At 34.9% G+C, this 16676-nt stretch overlaps 1 protein-coding gene across 3 annotated transcripts in view; it reads left to right on the forward strand.

Moving 5' to 3' along the window:
• Nucleotides 1–16676, forward strand: part of Lrrc4c (leucine rich repeat containing 4C) — a 1217207-nt gene that overhangs the window by 1187473 nt on the left and 13058 nt on the right. For all 3 annotated transcript variants that reach the window (XM_028766993.1, XM_028766994.1, XM_028766991.1), the window contains one exon: nt 3433–3484. The gene's annotated coding sequence lies outside the window, so the exon portion shown is untranslated. The remainder of the gene's footprint in view (nt 1–3432; nt 3485–16676) is intronic.

The following is a 16676-nucleotide window of genomic DNA, read 5'->3' on the forward strand; positions in this document are numbered from 1 at the left end:
TAAGTAGTATATGATTAAACATTTTTATTACCTATTGAACCTTAATAGTTAATTTTTATGAAATGAGACTACAATTCTATCAAACTCTCTGTAAAACTCCTAGTGCCTTGAGTCATCTCTGGTGTTTAGCAACTATTCACTTAATGTTGAAGATGCAAATTAGGAAAGATTTAATGCCAATGCTTGGTATTAGTGAGGTAATGTTCTAATAGAAATATAACGAGCAAATCAATCAGGTACTCAGCTACTGAATGGTCACAATAATAATAATAATAATAATAATAATAATAATTAGATTGGTGGGGAATAAAAACACTTTAATATATTATGAAATACATATAGAAATGTCCTCTTGAAATTAGATTAGACACTTTTACCAAAGTAGCATGGTATATAAAATATAAACTTTTAGAATATAAGACTATTATCTTATCTGAAGTAACAATGACATAAGACTGAATATGAGAGTCATGATTTATCTTGGATAAAGAGGTGGCAGAAAGAGTCTACCAGTGCACGGGAAGAAGGATTTTGGATGCTGGGAAACATCTGTGTGGATGCAAAAAGTACAACTCTCTCTTGCTTTGAAAAAAAGACTGCTTAGCTTTCTGATAATTTAGACATACATAAGCATTTTCTGGTAGGTTCCATTAAGAAGATTTGATTTTTTTCTAATATGGACAAATGTTCAATAGGTTCAAGTTTGATTGGGTACAATTCATTCAGTCCTGTGTGTTCTCTATAACACTATGCCTGTGTCGTGCCACTCTGGCATAGAACACCCACTTCACATAGCTATAAAGGGTATACAGCTTAGCTTCTATCATGATGGTATTATGCAATCTGTACCCTATACATCGTATCAGGGACTTAAGAAACATTATGATAATGTCCTAGTTTGACTCAGAATTTCAGAAGTATGCATCATCTGAGGTGAATAAGTAACACCACCGAGTAACAATAAAGAAAAAGGGTATCAGTGAAAAACTAGAAGCTTTCTGAATTTGTTAGAGCTAAAATCGTTTGAATTTTCTACAGGTTAGAGAGGAATCTAGTGTATCTTCCTTGGGGACTCTTTGTGACTTTTTTATGACATTAGCTTAATGACAACCACCAGAGACACATGAAAATCTGATTCTGAGGCTTACAGACAGTTCACAGTTCCCCGAGAGATGGTTTTCTGAGGTCTCCTCTTACCAGTAACCTGTATTACAGAAAAAGATTTACCATTTTTCATTCCCTCTTATTTTCCCCTAGGATCTCCATTGTTACTGTTCAGGGTTTTGAAAAGGAAACACAGTCAGGTCAGGGACCACAGAATGTTTGTGTCAGTGGACACAAATGCGAAAATACTGTGTATAATTCATGGTGGGCTACTTTGTGTCATTTATCTTCACTTGTGTGAGGAGTCAGATAAGTCACTCCTGACTCTGCTAGCCTTGATCCATTCTTCATCACTACACTTATAGAGATAAATGCCACAGCTATCCTATGTCCTTTCAGAGTAGAGATTCAGACTAATAAGAGTAAAGGTCAGCTATTATTTAAAAATGAAGAACACTCCGAGTGTACCATTTCCTATGTGCACAAATCTTGTTCTGGCTCAGCTTTATATGCTGTAGAGTTGAATGTGTAGTATCTGTACATTGATGTATCTATAGATACTTCTTAATTTCAACTGAAAATACCATTTTCAAGTAAATGGAAACCACTTATACTGTGGTAATAAATGGATTGATTAATGGTAATCTTTGTTATCCAAGAAATCATAAGCAAAATGAAAAGAATACAGTGATAATAAATAATAATCAAGTATTTGAATGTCTTTTTCTGAACAAGTCACATGTGAAAGGACCCAGTCGCCTGAAGAAAAAAAGAAAAAAACCGAGACATAACATTTGAGCTGTGATATTAGACAATGCAGTGTGAAAACCTTGCCTTTATAAATGAAAGAGCTGTGGCACCAGTGGGCTATAATGCCCTTCAGCTCTACACTTGAGGAGTAAACTATAAGGCAACTAAGCACTAAGACATATTTATCACTCAATTGCTGGACTGAATAAGCATAGAAGGAAGAGTTTTCCATTGTCATCAATGCATTCCTTCTTTATTATCTGGTTGCTATCCTTCATAACTAACAAGAATGTAAACACGTTTTCTGCAAATCTGAAGCAAATATTGGTGTTATAATGGTTTATCATTGGAATTTATGTTTGAGTTATGATTCTTACAAAAAAGAAGGCCATAAATTTGAAAAACAGCAAGGAGTTAATACATAGAATGGATGGGGGAAGGAAAGAAAAGGAGAACAAAGATGTAATTATAATATTTTCACAAAAATAATAATATGAACATAAATCATAGTAATAATTAATATATTTGACCTGTAAATGTGTAACTTTTACTTGATTTAAGTTAATTAATTAATTTATTTACTTTTTTATTGGATATTTTATTTACATTTCAGATGTTCTCCCCTTACCCCATTTCTCTCCCCCCTCCCACCCAAGAACCAGCTATCCCATCTCCCTTCCTCCTGTTTCTATGAGGATGTGCCCCCCCCACCTATCCCCCACTCCCACTTACCCACTCTCAAATTCCCTCACACTTGGCATCCAGCCTTCTTACTTTACATTCCAATATTAGCCCCCTCTCATTCAAGTTCCCCCCACACATCTCCTCCTCCCATTCACCCTCCCCTTCTCATCTGACAAGGCAGAATCACCCCTGGGTATAACATCTTCACTGCAAGTCTAGGGACATCTTCTCTCAATGAGGCTAGACAAGACAGCCCAGTTAGGAAAACTGGATCCTCAGAAAGGTAACAGATTCAAGTAGAGCCCCTCTCCAGTGCTTGGCGGACCAGTATGAAGATAAAGATAAGAAGCTGCACATCTGTTACATATGTGCATGGAGCAAATGTAAGAGTTATTAAGTGCTTGGTAATACATTGTAGTAACTAAATTTCTGGTCAAAATCTGGTTGCATTTTTAGCTATTCCTTTGTCTAGTATATGTGTGTGTGTGCCTGTGTGTATGTGTGTGTGTGTTTATACAAGATGTTTAACTCTTAACTGCCCATTTATTTTAGGCATTGTCTGATTTGATCTATGAGGTGATTATAACTAGAATATTCTATCAGAAAGAAACATTGACTTGCTTAAGTTTACAAATCTAATAAATGAAAACCAAGTGTGGACTGCAGATCTGAATCCAAATGCATGTTTTTCCTGTCATTAGAAAAGTGCATTATTCCAAATGGCCAGTGGTTAAAATAGATGCCTTGGCTTTCTTCCCAGAGCTGTGTTAAAATACAGTGGTGATTTAATAAATATTGTCACCAGCAGTATCTGTGTTGTTGGTCATGGCAGATCAAGAATTGTGCTGGATTGTTCCAATGGATAAAGTTTATTTTTTTGTTTTTGTTTTTTAGGTTGGCAAATACATTCCTTATTTACTGCATAGAGACCCCAATGGAGAACAAGGTGGGTGATGATTCATGCCAAATGGTTCCCACAATATGCTGAATACTACAACAGCAGCTAACATGAAATGGTTCATTATATGCTGTCAAATCCAATAACAGCAATGACAGACTTCCCTTACTACAGCAATTTGTGGGAAGTCCAGCCACTAAAAAAGGGACTGATTTAAAACAACAACAACAACAACAACAAAAAGAACCCTACAAAATAGCAGAAATAACCTATCCATTAAGTCTTATTTTCTAACTTTGTGTTGGTTTCCTCTTGAAACAGTCTTCATACTTTCTGATTGAACTACAGAGACAACTGACCTTGAGATTAGCTTCTCTTGTGAAACCTCCTCCCTTCAGAACATTGTGCAGAATATATACTTTGCGTAGGTCTTGGGGTTCCTAAGCACAACTGCTTATATGACTCTCCTCTGAGAACAGCCATGATGCACCAGCCATCATACCTCATCCTCTGAATAGTCATCATCTTCTCTGTCTCTGTCTTTCTTTCTCTATCTCTCTGTCTCTGTTTCTGTCTCTCTCTGTCTCTGTCTCTCTCTCTGCCTTTCTCTCTCTCTCTCTCTCTCTCTCTCTCTCTCTCTCTCTCTCCTCTCTCTCTTTCTCCCTCTCTCTTTCTACCTCTCTCTTATACACACACACACACACACACACACACACACACACACACACAATTTTTTCTTATTTTCAGTTACCACAGCACCCACAATGAAATTCCTACTTATTGATGTCTAAGGCCAGGAGGCAGCAGACTGGATAACGACTCTTTCTTTATGATTATGCATCCCTTTGTCTCACAAAATTATAATCTACTTGAGGAGGTCAACTTTTATATAGTGTCTATAAATCATGTTCATCTCACATTACTATGTAGTGACCAAATCAGCCAATTATTAGTCTGGGAAAAGTGTATAAAGAAGGAAGGGGATAGTGTATAATATTCCTGCCTTCTCTGTCCCTTAGCACAGGGACTAACACTGTGTAGGTAAAACAAAAAAAAAAATACATGTTTGCTTTGTGAAAGAGAAAGAAATGAATAATGAATAAATCCATCAATCAGATGGTTCTCTGTGGCCAAATTAAAGACCAGACAGAGAAATTCTGATTACTTGAAATCATTTTTTTTTCTCTGGCCACAAGGCAAAATGCCCTGAAAATGTTTGTTTATTTTGGAAGGCAAAAGCTGATCTGAAGCTATTTTCTTTATTTTTATATTCAAATGCCTATAAAACAGAAAAGCACTAGAGACCTATTCATTGCTCACAAATGATCTATAGGGTAATAATGTGTTGGCTTTTCCAGCTGTGCTGCACTTTGGTACTATCTTGGGTTTAATTGAAAATATGCTGTGACCTTGGTTTTGTTCACTGGGCGAAGGGGGGACATAATTGGCATGAAGCCTCTGAAGAACTCTCTTTTCAATGAATGTCATTTGGTTAATTTGGGGTTCGCCTGAGGGAAATAATGTGTGAAGTTCTGTACATACAATGCGCTTTTTATTCACATGCCATTAACATGAAGTTAACAGCATTTTGAAAATCAGCATTTTATTTTGCAAAACTGATTTGTTGATTCCTAAATGCTATCAGTATGATAATAGTATTGTCCTTAACAGTCTCATGTTCCATTATAATTAAATAAACAGCTTTAGGATTGCAGTCCAAAAATGTCTATGCTCCATTCTTAACTTAAGGAGTTTCCATAGAAACCGTGGGCAGCAAGTTTAACTGACATTTATTGGGCTTGAGGCTATATGGCGCTTTGAAATCTCTATTTTCCTCTCCATCATTCTGTATGTGAATCTTCTTTGGTTTATTAAACCCTTGAAAACATCAGTTGCCCAAGTCCGTTCCTCCCTCTCCTCATCCCTCAACCTTCCTCCTCTTCCCCCTCCTCCTGCTTTTCCTCTTCTCTGTCTCTTATTAACATTGAGGAAGTAATTTGGACTCAGTTAGATTTAACAAATGCAATAATACTAAAATGCACTCTGATACTTAAGTGTAATTGTGTTATTAGCTGGAAATGCTTTTCTTCAAAAATAAAAAGAATTGAGAGTGAAGTTTACCAATGTAATACATGCTGTCAGGAAGGAAACATTGGTGGCTGGTTGCAAGTTTGTGGTGCATTTACCAAGATCCATTTTCTTCTCAGACTGTGACTATTCCTTGATTTATCCAAGTGAGATGGAATGTTTTTCTTATCTTGAGAAGGGAGCAGAATCACATTTTGATCATATTAATCCAGAAAAATAGAAAAGTTGTTCCAGGAAAGAAAAAACTAACAAACAAACAAAAAAACCGAAAACAAACAAACAAACAAACAAACAAGTACCATCAGGACCCAATGACTTTGCTAAGTGTTTTCGTCTAAGTTGTCATTTAACAAACATCACTGAGAAGCAATGACACTGGTGGCATTAGTCTAGACTCTACCCGAACTGATTATAACAACATAGATAGATGTGAAAGTATGCCATCTTCTGTCAGTCTGACTCTTTGATTTTTCTGATACTTTTCCTTCTCCATATGGATTCAAAGTAAAGAAAAAAAAGCAAACAAAAACAATAACTAAGTTTAACATATATATATATATATATATATATATATATATATATATATACACAAACTCAAAAAGGTTTATAAAAAGGAAAATAACATGAAAGCAATGGCAGAAGAAAAAAGAACCCTACTGAGTAGGATACAAAATAGAGTTTCAGAGTATCCTAAGAATATGATCCTAGTATCCTGAGTGATATAGCTGACTTTATCCTATTTCTAGTATTCTTTTTCAATGATAAAAGTCTCAAATTCATTATTCCTAGTTTAGATCTTCTTTTCAATGATATAGCTGCTAAATTCCAACTGATATGACTTAGAGTTTATCTTTCTAGTGAAGATGAAAGGAACCTAGTCTGTTGGGTTAGAGGCAAAGACAGGAGAGGACAGATATGTGCATCTATCTAATACCAGTGAGGAGATGCTTCTCCATTCTCCCAAAGAATTGGCAAATGAAGCCACAGGATGGGTAAGGTGTTGATTTTCTATAGCAATATGAGCAAGCACTGTATGTTAGAGAAAAATAGTGAGAAAAATTCACTCAATACATTATTTTTTAAGAAGCAAACAATTTATGTATCACTGGTAAAGGATGTTGGATAACTGAACAATTAGTAAGAATTGGTGTGATCAAAACATGAGGAATTACAGCTGTAACCAAGCTCAATGAGACATGACTCCTGGTAAGAGCATTTGCTTGTAAACCACCATCAAGACATGTACCCAGTGGGTGGGTGGGGGAACACCCTCCTAGAAGCAGGAGGAGGGGGATAGGATGGGGTTCCTGGGAGAGGACCAGGAAAGGGGATAACATTTGAAATGTAAATGAAGAGAATATCCAATAAAAAAGAGACATGTACCCAAGGGAAAACACAGGTATATAAGGTTAACCAGGACAAAGATTGTCTTATCATTTTGTAGGTTATTCGTACTCCTTTTATTGCTGTGTGGTTACACCTGGTTCATTAACATAGCCCTTCTACATAACTCTTAAAAGAATTGTCTTAAGCCACAATCTCCATTTTATGTTAGATGTCTAATTTAAAGGTAGATATTAGAATGCCTAAAACCACACAGACAGCCCCACAGATGACCTTGCTACTCAACTTAGTGCAAGTATATAAGTACGGCAGCCCTTCTGTCACGGGACTCCTTTTTATTAGGATTCTTCACATGTATAATATGATCCATGATGCCACTGACAACCATATAAGTGAAATTTAATTTTTTTTAGTTCTTAGATGAAAATTAATTATAAATAGAAACTTAAAATTGTTCTCCCAGAATTAAATACATCCACTTGGTTGCCTTCATTTCAGTTGACATGACAACATAGCTGTAGAAAGCTTCAGAAGGGTCCACTGTAGATGCAGGCTATAGGCAGTTTGTAACTGTTGAGGGAAATAAGAAGTAGTTATCTCCAGAGACAAAGTCTCTCATAGGTTATCCAGTCCCAAGTAGTCAAGTGGGCATCCCTAACCACATGAACCTATAGATGATACTAATTCAACTAGGTAGGGTATGTGTGCGTTTGTGTGTGTGTGTGTGTGTGTGTGTGTTTGACAATAATCATCATAGAAGAAGTCACAGGAGTAGTTGGTGGAAAACATGGGATGAGTAAGGGAGGAGAGACAGAGTGGTAGAGGGATGTAAATACAGTTTATACACGTATGAAATTCTCAAAAATATGAAAGCTTTAAGAACTATGAAAGAAATACAAAGAAAATACTTATAGAAATGATTGCAAATTTGTTTTAATAGAACTTCATATACAATCAAAATTGGGGCCAGATTTTACCTATAGATGGAGCTGGTTTCCAAACACTGGCATTAGAATTTTACATGTGTCTGTATGTCTGTTTTGTCCCTGTTAATATGGAAGTTGCAGCTTTGAGAGTAGAAATAGGGAATTCAGCATCAACAGCCACATTCAACATTGTTTACTTCCTTTTTGGTGATTTTTACTTATTTTTCATTAACCTTCATCTTTCTACTATGCACTTGCCATAGAAATAAAGTGTATACTGCTTACAGAATGGCAGAGAAAGTATGACTTACATTATTTTCACCCAATATCTTGAATACACATATTCAATGTTGCCTTATGCTTTCTAAAACAATTTTTGTTCTTTTTCTGCTGCTTAAGTGTATGCAATGTATTGTGAACACATTCCCCTACTCGGTTATCCTGTTCCCCCTCCCACAGCTCGTGACCCACTTATTCCTCACAACCAGTTCTACTTCACCAGTTCTACTTCTGCCTCTCTCTTTTTCTCTCTCCCATCTCTTCTCATCTGTATGTGTTAATGCATGTGTGTGTGTGTGTGTGTGTGTGTGTGTGTGGTGTTTATTTTGCACATCCTGTGCAATTGCTATTATGTGTCCATAATTGCCATTGCAATGCCATTTCCAGGAGACAGCATTTTATAGTGAGCCTCCCCACCCTCTGGCTCTTTTAAAAATGGAATCTTTTTTATTTTTTCAAATGAACTCTACAGAGAACAAAGACAGATGGTGGGAGAAGGAACTAAGAAGGAATTTTTATCTAAAGTAACAAAAGTAGATTAACTACTGATGGTTTAAAGAGCAGCAAACTCTGGCCTCCTTCCTCCTTTCCCTTCCAGATACTGAGAGTTACTTGGTTATTTAACACTTTTTATACACATGTCTAATTCTTTCTTTTGTCACATTTACCACAAAATGTGCATTAGAGGCACAATGAGTACAGAAAAACACAAGATGTCTTTACTCTGTAAGGTACTATGTTAAGTGAAACTCATTAATATTAGAACTGAGTCCTCAGCCCTCAAGATTCCATGGTAACTTGAGAGCAAACACAGGGCTGTGCTATGGGGCACTTCACTTCCAATATGTGCAACCTAAGGCTAATGTGAAAGTAGAACTGCCTTCAAAACAATAAATAAGAATCCAATTTTCAGATGTCTGCATTTGCTGAATGGTTCCCTCTTTTGTGGTCATTAAGGTGAAACAAAGAAATCACTGATTCCAGTCATTTCCATTATCTGACTTGTCATCACCGAGGTTTCCTCATTATGCACTGTTAACAGGGTTGAGGTTACTTGAAACCAGTTTCCAGTTCCAATTACGAAGACATTCCTGCTATCTGCATTCTGATTAAATGCGTTGCCTGGAAATCACAGAAAGAGTCTATTCTATTTCCTCCCCTTGCTTAGATCTCATAAACATAGACTCAATTAAAAGAGTTTTCTTATCAGGCTTCTGTGGGTCATTTTACTGAATTTATTAAACTCCTAAGTCATGCTAAACTGTAAGACTTGTGGCCTACAGATTCAGCAAGAGTCTAAACTAGATATCCAGGACTTGCCCCTCCTGTGTTTTAGACAAAGAACTGTACAGAAGTCAGAACATCTAATATCATGAGCTCATGAGTGCTGGTAAAATAGAAACACAAGTCTTCAAATTGAAACTTCCAAGGTAGATACTGTAAAAATCATGACAATGTATCAGGATTTATTTTAAGACCATGGAACCAAGCCCGTGCCATTGGTGTTTCAGAAGTTTTCATGAAGGACACTGTTAGCTTCCTGTTTCAATACATACTACTGATGACTTGCTTTGCCTTAAATATGCTTTCCTCAGTTTCCTGTCCTCCTCTGTCATGAAAATTAACCAACTCCATTTAATCCCTTTATATAGAGAACACACAACTTCATGTGCATTTTCAACATTTGGGATTATTTCATTCCTCTTAGTTTTATTCCACTACACTTCACTACATGACCTTCTGACTTGTGTTCATATTTATCTTCATACACTTGCCACATAACTGATATTTGTTTTCAAACTATCCATTTTTGTCCCAGGTCTTTAGCTTTCTCACTACTAGTACAGCTATAATGCTGTTAAAATATTTTCCAGAGTTTTGTATAAATCCTTGGGCAGTTACTCATCAATTATAGTATGCTGTAAAATCCTTAACAGAAGATATGTAGGCATAAATAACAATAGGTGAGTACATTACCTGGGTCTGTGGGCACTCAAGAAACATAGGAGAGGGCAATGTCTGTCTGTCTTCTCCCTCAGAATGCTAGATGTTTTTCTCATTCTAATCAAGATATGCTACTATATCTCAGGTCTGCTTGGCCTTCCTGACTGCATAAACCCTGCTGGTTCTCTCTGAATTAATAATTATCCATTAACAACAACACACTCATTCATTCAGTGTAGGGCATGGCATTGCTTTATGACTCAATCATTTATGCTAGGCTAGTTTTAGTATTCGTTTCAAATGATCAATGAGGGAGACTTACAGAATTGCAGGAATTCCCTCTAGGTGATGTGTTGGTAAGCATACTTAGACATATACTAACAGTGCTGAAGGGAAGTTTAAAAATTCTCTTTCTCAATGCTACCATAAAATGAATCCTAGATATGTTTAATGATTTTTGCTAGAGGTTATATATATGGTTTTGGTTACTGTCTAGGAAATTGGAGATATGTACTCTTTAATAATGAACAAGGAAGTAAGTACTGAGGAAAGCATTGGAAAGTAGTTTTTACAATCTGAATGACTCTGTACATATGCTATTTATTCTATTCAAATTGCCTCACATAGCAATTTAAATTGCATTACTCATTACAAAAATCCATACGCCTTTTGGGCTCTATTGTTGCTTTGTTTGTTTTCAGCCTATGGAGGCAATGATGACCTTGGCACAAGGCATTTCCTAAGGATTAATGAGCAGCTGGGGGTTAATGACTATCAACTCCTCCCAGCTAGTCATCAATCCAAAGGAAGCATAGACAGCAAGGCCATTAACTGCATTACCAACTTTCTGAAATCGGATTCTTCATTGCCTTCCTTGCTAAGGACTTTCATGCTTGATGAACTTGTTAGATTGTTCACAAGCTTTCACACACCTGGACAGGGACAGAAAAAAAATGTTATTCATTACTTTGTTATTTGCTATTTTGTTACATATATGTATATGTGTATGTGTGTGAGTATACATTAAATATATACATATATGAGAGAGAGATATTAATGAAAACCAATCACTATTAAGTTACTATGTAGTCCATATATAAATATACATGTACATATGCAGTTATCTGCTTCTATATCAAATTAGTAGAAATAAAAAAAATGTATGTATATTGAGTTCCTTTGGGCTACATTGGTTAGCACAATCTGAGAATCTTGAGCTTGTTTTCATCTTTTCATCCTCATTCACCGTCCTCAGTTGCAATGTCTGAAGGCATTAATCCCATTTCATATACAGAAAGGCTAAAATCTGTGCCCATTTTCTGAAATTTATCTTCCCTGAATATTCTATATGAAAGCTTATTTGATAGATAGGTTGCTTGATGGCTTGTTTGGAGTTTTTGTTATATTCTTTTTTATGAAACATCATTTTTTCATTGACTATTATCACATCATTGTTATTCATTGATGTTAATAACATGAATATTTCTTCATTTGACACCAGTTATGGCAGTGACCAACAGCCTGAATGATAAGTAAACAGCAATGTAATTGTGAGTGGCAATACTTATGTGAAAAAGATTATGGAATAGACACAGTCACAAACTTCCTCTGATAAAAATTCTCTGGTATCTTATTTTCTCTTCATGTATCTAGGGTTTTCTATTGCCTGTTTTGTCTATTGTCTACTGTGAGATAGAATAACAAACTGACTGTAAGTGTTGATATGTAAGGAATATGGCAAATACGTGTGATACCACAGAAATCTACATCCCAAGAATTTTCCTGTAGACAATTTTTTCCCTTGAAAATTTGCTGAGGAACTGGATTTAATTCTTTCATCGTATTCACAGAAGTTGATATCTCATCCCAAAACATCAGTAAACACACAAAAACACATAACTAATTGACACACAAAGATACCATTCCAATTAATTATTTCTAGATCTGAAACAGATCTACAAGTACTATGGTCTAAGAGATCTATGTGCATAGAATGTACTCATTTTCAAACCATAGAATTCTCTGATGAAGCAATGATTAAGTTAATAATTTCTTTGTAAAGTTTGTATAGAGTCATATTTAAACAAAAATTATAGAAAATTTCAAAAATTGCATAAATGATTTGCTATCCACTAGCGAATTTCTTGGGAACCATAGATGGTACCATAGTTTTTGGTAATATTATGAGGACTCAACAGCATGATTCATTTTTATTTAATGTCAGATTGAGATAGGTATTTTCCAGTAAACTTCAGTATATGGACTTAAGCTTTCAGGAATAAACAAAGTCTTGAGACAATGGAAACAAAAACAAATATCAAATATTTAAACATCTTTCTAATTTTTTCTCTTAACTCTTCTGTCACCACAATAACACAGAATAGAAATCAAGACACACAGATTTTCAGCAGTTTCACAGACAAACACATACTTTTATCTCTGAGTTTCAAATGCTTTTCATTTGTATTTGCTTAGATGTTTAAGTAGCTGAAAATTGATAACCACTTTTCTTTGAGGTCATCTCTTTTTCATCTATTTATACTCATACATTGAATTTACATGAGTATTTGGCTTTCTACATAGGGGATTTAGGATATAGATCATATGAGTTGCTTCCAAAAACCTATTGAAATGTTTAATTTCTATTAATTTGTTCAGATTCTTAATTCATTTATGTTTTATGTTTCTTTTAGGGAAGTTATAAGAAATAATGATCCAGTCCATTTTTCACTATTTTGTACTGATAACAGAGATAGCTTAGGCCATCTTGGTTCACCTGAGTTTTATTAATGGCCTTTAGTTTTCAGTTTAATCACTTTATCTACATAGCTCCTAACTAAAATTTAAATATGTTACATAATCAATAGTTCAACTCAACATAACAGCTATTTACTAGATTGTTAGATAGAATCTAGTTCGATTCTTTAAGAAGCTTGTGAATAAATAAATAGGATGGCCACCTAGACAAATATTGGCATTCATAAATAAATTTGGAAAGTTTAATCTTGGCTTTACTTACCACTAAGTGAAGGATGAGTTAGTAAAATTGATGACAGAATAGAATTAGTTAAGGTAAACATGTTCTGGTTGGACATAATTTAATGGAATAATCTGAGTGAGGAGTTCAAAGCTAAAAGAAGAAAAAAAATATCAGAAGAGGAAAAGTAAGAGGATCTGATTAGAATATAAAAAAGAATGCCATAAACAAGACTGGGAGAATGATGTGAAACAGCACCTTGGAAGGAATACTTCACATGCCATGCTAAGGTACTGGTAATGAGGGGATGATGTGGGCCTACAGGGGACTGTCTGGAGATATTGGAAGACATTGTAGTTTTCACTTCTGGGATTGCTACTGGCATCTAGTGGGTACATGCAGTAAAGGAACAAGAAATTTATTGTCATGTACATTTATCTGTATACTTGTCTAGTTTCTCATGTTATTAATTTCAGTTATTTTAAGCTAAAACTTTACTGTGAACAATTACTTTGGGAAAACATGAAAAGGAAATAAAAACTTTGAGGTAAGAAGAAACGTGCACTAATCATTTGATGTTTTGTAAACCTGAAAAAAAGAGAAGAGAAAGAACAGGGTCTTTGGGACCCAGATGTTATAGCATACACACAAAAGATGATACTCACAAATTTCTAAGAGCTGGAGAATTCTGATTGCACAACTGGAAGAATCAAAGATGGAGTAAAATTTGGAGTTTGAGACTCTGAGGTCCTCCTCCTCACTCTGGCTAAGCATTTTGCTACAATAGTTGTTATAAAAACACAAGCATAATACTGAACAACTCTAATCTTACCACATAATTTGAGAAGCAACTCCATCATCTATATTTTATATTTTCATAAATAATCAACCTCAAAAAGTGGATTTGGTATAAAGGATTTACACCAAGACAGAAGGCTCATGTCAGCTATCTTTAATTTCTTTGCATCCTAAGAAGGTAAGCAAATAGGAAAAAAAAACAAATTAATTTTATTTTTAGCTTTGCCAAGAGGTTACTGATTGTGGGTGTGTACTTTTAGGTTTAGATGAGGTTGACTTATTTTCTTGCTAATATAAAGTTGGAACAATGACTGACTCCTTAGCCTGCTCATCTATTCTAATGTGCTGCTTTGGATTGTGACAGTGGCTCAAGGAAACCATTTTCTTTCATAGATTTTAAGAAAAATGATCCTGATGTTTCTGTGAAGCACATTTTGCAATGATTAAGAGGCCATGCCCTTTAAAGGGCATTCGCCTTTACTGACTATATGATTTCTTATCCTCTGCTTTAAAAAATAGAGATGGAAAAAAAGGAAGGAGAAATGACAATAGCTGGAACCAAAGGAGTAAACATTTCTACCCAGTTCTAAAGTGTAGGGAGCAGTCTTGTGAAGCAAACCATGGAAAGAATCTCCTTCCTGTAAGTAGAAGCTTTTGAGGCAGCCATGTTATTTTAAGCACAAACAGCAGAGGGCATTGTTTGGTCAAACATCAATCAGGGCTGCTAAGGCTAATAAATGAAAAGGGAGAAAGAGGAAAACCTTCTCTAAGTTCTACATCCACAAAGCATGCAGGAAAGAGCAAGGAGTCAGTGAAACGATCTTCAGTTTGCTGTGTTGTCCCAGTTATTTAGTATATTAAGAAAAATACACTAAATACCAGAAAGATAACAACTCAGAAGTGGATGAAATTCTTGCTATAGGAATGGGACTCTACTAGGTGCTAAGGATTCATCAATAAATTCCAGACTCGCAGGAAGAGGGGGTTTATAGTCTCAACTGTTTACACACAGCCTTTGTACACTTACCCATTTTTTCATGGATGCATGCTTTAACAAACACTTAAAGAGTATAATTTCACAGAAATGCTACTAAGTAATATGAGTATATCTCTACTCTGGTAATTAACCTTGTGTCAAGGCTTGATAGATAGTAAGAGAAATGCTTGTGTATAGAAGAAAATAGTTAATATTGATACTTTGATGAAATTAAGTATTTTAATAATTTATGGTGGAGTAACTAGGCATAGTAACTTACAACGACTTCCTAAGTATGTAAAACTAAAAATAAAATTTTTAATGTCACTTTCAATGATCAAATAAAAGGTGATCTATTGAAAGTTAGGAAACCCTATTGTAAAGGTAAAAGACATATCAAGTTGAAACATTTGGAAAAGAAAGAAAGGTTCATGGAGTTGAAAAAATAAAGTAGATTACAATAAAATGAAAAGATCAAAAAACAAATTAGAATTGTATTCAGTTTGCATCATTTTACAAGAATATGGAGGCAAAATGAGAATTTCAATTGAAGAATGAAACACATTTATATATTAAAATGCATTAAATATGTTTCATGAAGAATTAGATATGACAGGCTAATTATGAAAACGAAGAACCTGATAAGATATTTTAAGGGTGTCCAAGTTAGAAACAAAAATGTCAGGGATAAGAAGGGAAATGCTAGGCTATGTTTAGGAGTACTGCTAGGAAATCAGTGTCAGGCATAATGTGAATACAGAAAAAGAAAAGATAAGTCAACAAAACATACATTTTTGTCTTGAACTACTCAATATACATTACTAACATTAATAGAGGGACAGAGGCAGATTTCTGTGTATGCTATTTAATTCATTCAATCTTCACAGTCTATGTTTATCGGATTTTATCACGCTTACTTAGGAAAATATAGCTCACATTAGGCCCTTTTAATAAAGATTGAATGAATAACAATAAACTAGTCCACCAATAGAAGTCATTTCACTCCAAATCTGGCTTTTATTTCACTAAATACTGCTGTGAACAACTAGAAATTCTCCTCATATACTTTAATACTTTTTTGGCTGTAAAAGTCCTGACGCTGAATGCATGCTTACTTCTCCTTTCACACAATTCACCACATAGATTTGATCAGCAGAGTTCAGTTCCTGTGTGACTTCAAGATGATAATTTTTACGCTAGTTCAGTCCTCCCTCTGCGCAATTTATATTTCATGTTCTTGGAGATGTTAACTAGGCTGGGTTAATTTCAAACTTTGGAACTCTGTAGTCAGGTAATCAAACTGAAGATCAGGCCCATGCAATTTTAAAGTGATAAGTGGTGTACGGATTATTGAAATCACATTTTCCCCCATAAAATTGTCCTTCCCCTTCAATTTCTGTTTTCCACAAAGGCGGAAGCCTATGAAAATAATACTCTCACAAACTCCCTTCATGCTTAAAGGTCTCAAGGTTTTTTGTCTTAAATATATTCATTGAAGCAAATGTGAACAACTATGTCAGATGTGCAGCAAGCCCCAAAGGACCAAGTTACACATCCACATTTAACTCTTATGCATCAGGAGTCCTTGACTTTGACTGTAAGCTTACTTTATATTCTTCATTATAGGACTAATCTCAATTTACTTCCTAGACCACTACATTCCCTCAATATAAATCTCTGTTTCTATAAAGACTCAATTTCATCTCAAATACTTTCTGAAAATTATATGATTAGTTATGTCTCCATCAATTTTTTGTGGCTTACAGCATTTAAATATTTTCTACATCAAATTGCAATAATGCACAGATGCAAATACACACAATTTATGTTCTATGCGTGAATTTAAAGTCCATATTGCCACCATTACAATATTCAAAACTTAGAAGACTTTTTTGATTTAGAATTTTT

This window comes from Grammomys surdaster, unplaced genomic scaffold (assembly GCF_004785775.1).
Source record: "Grammomys surdaster isolate TR1022 unplaced genomic scaffold, NIH_TR_1.0 170, whole genome shotgun sequence".
In the NCBI taxonomy this organism is placed as follows: domain Eukaryota; kingdom Metazoa; phylum Chordata; class Mammalia; order Rodentia; family Muridae; genus Grammomys; species Grammomys surdaster.